This window comes from Panicum virgatum, chromosome 9N (assembly GCF_016808335.1).
Source record: "Panicum virgatum strain AP13 chromosome 9N, P.virgatum_v5, whole genome shotgun sequence".
In the NCBI taxonomy this organism is placed as follows: Eukaryota; Viridiplantae; Streptophyta; class Magnoliopsida; order Poales; family Poaceae; genus Panicum; species Panicum virgatum.
Genome location: NC_053153.1, coordinates 44,566,951 through 44,571,620, shown reverse-complemented (window position 1 = coordinate 44,571,620; position 4,670 = coordinate 44,566,951). Strand labels below are relative to the sequence as shown.

The 4,670-nt window shown below is 47.5% G+C and overlaps 1 non-coding gene across 1 annotated transcript; it reads left to right on the top strand.

The window, feature by feature from the left end:
• Positions 1-2,068: 2,068 nt before the first annotated feature.
• Positions 2,069-2,177, top strand: LOC120693618. The gene has a single exon (XR_005683078.1). It is a non-coding gene; the product is annotated as a small nucleolar RNA R71 (small nucleolar RNA).
• The last annotated feature ends 2,493 nt before the right edge of the window (positions 2,178-4,670 follow it).

Sequence of the window (4,670 nt, the reverse complement as noted above, 5' to 3'; positions counted from 1 at the left end):
GGTTAAGTTCTTTGAAAATATGGTGCACGGCCAAAAGTTTGCTCGAAAAGATGTTCAAATTATTTTTCCCAAAGGATTAAAAACTCAGAAAATATTTTTGGTATTTTTTTGTAAGAAGGGAAAAGTGCTAGAAAAATTCCAGCATGCAGAAAACAATTTTAAAAATTTCAAACATGCAGTGGAGAAAAACAAATAAGGTGCAAAGAAAATGTTGAAAAGCGGAAAACAAATATGAGATAAATACCAATTTACCAAGGGCGCGTCGTTTAAAGTCCGACGTGCACGACTCCTCTTTGATTACGATTGAGCACCCGTCCTGGGAGGAGCAGTGATGAATTGATGTGCTTTCTCCGCTTTTTTCACTCTTGATGAGGAGGGTTGATCTTGTGGAGTAGTCTGGACTGGTATTACCACTTCTTCATGCTTACCCTCCTTTATGACTTCTTTCACGAGGCTGACCATGTTGTCCTTCTTTCGTGGTGTTACCATGACTTCTTGTATGTCTCATAAATTTGGCCCAAACTTGATTTTGATCATAGAGCATTGCTCAACCTTGGGCTGAAATGGGAACCTTTCTTCCTTGCCATTGATATTGAAGCGGATTTCTCTGGCTCCAACATTGATTTGTGCCCCCGCAGTGCTTAGGAATGGTCTTCCTAGAATAAGTGGTGTATCCTTGGAAATGTCCATGTCCAGCACCACGAAATCGACAGGGATGAAGTAGTCCCTAACTTTTACCGGTACGTCTTCTGCAATCCCCTCTGGATACCGTACCGAGGAGTCTGCCGGCTGGAGATGCATTGGGGTTGGTGTGAGGTGTGTGAAGTTTAGCTTGTCATAGACGGCTTTTGGCATCACGCTGACACTTGCTCCTAAGTCACACAAGGCACGGCCAAAGTGTTGTGCCCCGATTGAACACGTGATTGTGGGGCATCCTGGATCTTTCTTCTTCTCCGGGGGTTGGTTGAGTATAGCTGCACTACACTCTTCTGTGAGCTTAACAACTTCTGTGGTGGGCAGCGGCCGTTTATTGTTGATGATGTCCTTGATATATCGGGCGTAGGTCGGTACATGCATTACGTCCAGCAGAGGGATGTTAACATGTATCTTCTGGATCATCTCAACAAAACAGATAAACTGCTCATCCACGGTTGCCATCTTGTTACGGGTGGGGAACGGCAAGAAACTGGTCTCAATATAATCCTGTGGAGCCGTTCCCTTTTCTGGTTCCCTGATTTCTTCTTGATCTGTTGGTTGTTCTTCTTCCTGGGTTGCCGGTGCTTTTCCTGCATGGTTAGGGTGTGGTGGATCACGAGTGGACTTACCACCTCTCGTGGTCACCGCTTTAACATTCTCAGAGATAGGAGCGGAAGCAGCTATTTGAGCAAGAAGAGATTCAACCTTTTTATTGAAACTTGACTGGCTTTTAAGAGTTGAAGACAAAGCTTCAAGCTTAACATTTAAACTTTCCAGGGATTTATCATTGGCCAAAAGCTTTTTATTTATATTTTCATTGATTTTAACTTGGCTAAGAACAAGTTCTCTCAAGGGAGGTTGGTTTGAAATGAAATTCGAATTGAAAGAAGAGATGTAATTATTACCTCCCTGAAATGGTGGACATGGCTAGTTCCACCCCTGGACTCCTTGTTGTGGACGGTACCTATTGTTGTTGTTGTTGTTGTTGTTGTTGAGGTAGGCGCAGTCTTCACGGGTTTTGGGGCAATCGTTCCCCGAATGTCCATCATTACTGCAGACTTCGCACGTGAAGTGCGAACCCATGGCGTAAACAGGAGCATGGATCGGTTGTTTGCTCCCTTCCTCCATCTTCTTGATTAGGAGGTACAGCTTCGCGGCAATCATATCCGTCTCTTTGACGGTATGCATGCCTTTGGTGCGGGGTTGGAGTCGTTCATCGCTCCACCCCTGATTGGGGACTATCTTGTTGACCAATGCTTTGGATTTGGCTATGGTTAGGTCGAGGATGGCTCCTCCAGCAGCGGCATCAATGTTGGCTCGAGATGTCATTGTGAGCCCGTTATAGAAGCTTTGCAGGACGAGCCACTCATCCATGCCATGATGAGGATAGGCCAGGATGTATTCCTACAACCTCTCCGAAGCTTCTGGGATGGATTCCATCCCTGTCTGCTGGAAACTTAAAATTCTCCCGTGCAGGGCTTTTGTTTTGCCCAGCGGGAAGAATTTTGCGAGGAACGCCTTGGAGCATTTGGCTCAGGTGTCGATGTCCTTTTCTTTATAAAACCACTGTTTTACCTTCCCTAGGAGGGAAAAGGGAAACAGACGAAGCTTGACAACGTCGGCGGCGACACCCCGTATGACAACGGTGTCGCAGAGCTCCAGAAAATTCTGCAAATGTGCATTTGTGTCCTCGTTCGGCTTGCCACAGAATGGGCTAGCCTGCACCATGTTGATGAGGCCTGATTTGAGCTCGAAGTTCATGTCCCCGACATTGATGTTGGGGCTAGTGGCCACATTGTCGGTGGAGGGGACGGAGAACTCGCGGAGAGTCTTTTCGGCCATAGCCTCAAGAACGAGTGGTGCTTCCGAAATGGGTTTCTGTGCCGAGAGGATAGCGAGAGGAGGAACGACGCAAGGTCGTGCCCTTCTCACGAGCCTCTCTGGATTGTCTGTGTAGTTTTCCGGCAGGGAGAAACCGGTCATACACTACCCCTGTCTTCTTTTCAAATCAAAAAATAAAAGAAGACATAAAGTGACATTAGCCTGAAAGAGTAAAGACTATATCCTGAGTATAAGGTCTAAGTTAATATCAGCACAATATCTTTGTTCACATGCCGTCCTCGGCAACGGCGCCAGAAATGCTTGTTGACATTTCTTAGCGCAATCACTAGGAATGGTTAATCCTTAGAAATAGCGCCAGAAATGCCTGTTGGCAGTCCTTAGTGCAATCACTAGAAATGAGGGCGCCGAACCCATCCTAGAAACTGCACCCAAGGGGTGCCACTCTCGTGGTATAATCAATACGATTACAGATGGATCCGCAAGCGCACGGATATACCGTTGTAGCATTTCACCCTGAGAGTAGGGGTATGGTCATTTATTTGTGTCCCAAAGGACGGCAGCGGCAAAGATATTGTACTCAACATTAACCATGACATTATGCCTCAAGCAATAGGCAATACTCTAACAGGAGTAAGTACAGATAAAGAATAAGTAAGGGTAATGCAACACAGCACACATCCACATTCCACGAGAAAAGAATAAAGGAGAGAAACTATAAAACAAAGGACTAATCTATCCTACGTCAAGTCAGCTGGAGTTTAGGTTAGGTTAGGTGTCCTAGTGCTTCTATCCAAAGCTGGGGTCATGTTAGATCATGATTAGGACTGCAGGTGCCAGGAAAATAGGATAGCGGGGAGAAGGTCCCGTACCGGAGTACATCCAGTCCCGTTACCCCTTTGTATGAACTCCTACACCGAACCCGAACGTCGGGGAGTACGCAAAATGCAACACCGCTGTTACGTCGGACGGACAGGGCTGTCACCACCTGCCGTCTACCCCAGTCACACCGTGGAGCACGGTCATATCCGAAGGATCCCGCATACCCGAGTACCACGCTCGTGTATGAAGTCACTACTCTAGTGCCCCCAGGTCTCCCACAACGAACCTCTATCTGTACCCGGATCATTTGGCCTAACCAATACCGTAGCATAACTTATGAACGATCTAAGCGTGGATTGATAAACTATCAAGATAGTAAAGCAACCATGGCAGAACTCTATATTATGAATAGAAGTCTGACAAGTCGGATACAAAGCCATACCAGGAGCCGAGGATTGCTCAACGATCCCGAGGAGGACTTGCTCGCTAAAGAGAACTAGCCTAGCTCCACTACCTAGCTAAGAGAGTAAGAGAGAGAGGAGAGCCTACTTGGAGAGAATGGAATGAAGTGTGTGTGGGGGGGGGGGGGGCGAGAGGGGGCCCTATTTATACTAGTGGAGGTCGGTTCTCGACAAATGCACGTATGAAAGGTGATCAGGAGACTTGGGGGCGACTCCTCCTCGAAATGCACCTGGACGGGAGGCCGGCCAGGTTCGGCCGACCCAGGGGGTCGGCGCCCCACCTGGCCGCCTCTCGTCCTTATCCTTTTTTGGCAGGCTGACATGTGGGCCCTGATATCTTTCCTTGTATGCATTATGGGTGGTGCGCCCGTTTGCTCTGCCAGATGGCCCCTCTTTGTAAGTGGGTGACGCCAGATGCGATATTCTGCGTAGATATATGGCGTCTGCTGCGTGTTTTCGTCTTATTTCGCTCTTGCTCATCTGAAATGTACAAAACTCGAAAACAACTATGGAGCGAGGTTAGTGATATAAATATGCGAGTAAGGCATGTAGTTTTTCTTTATTATTGAGTATAGCTGATGGCTGAAAATGGCATTTAAGCACCGTCAACAATTTTATTGTAAATGAAGCTAACAAGTGTGTATACTATCTGGGGGGCGCGAAGTAGTGAACCACCTAAGCTGGCTCAAGCCAGCTCATGGGCTAACCGAGTTAGAGAGACTATAGAAGCTGAGCCGCTCGATCCCAAAGTACCGCCCGTCGAAACGCCCCCAATCCGCTCGACCTCCAAAGTTGCGCCCGTCAAAGCGGCCCAATCCGCTCGACCACCAAAGTACCGTCCGTCTAAAGTCT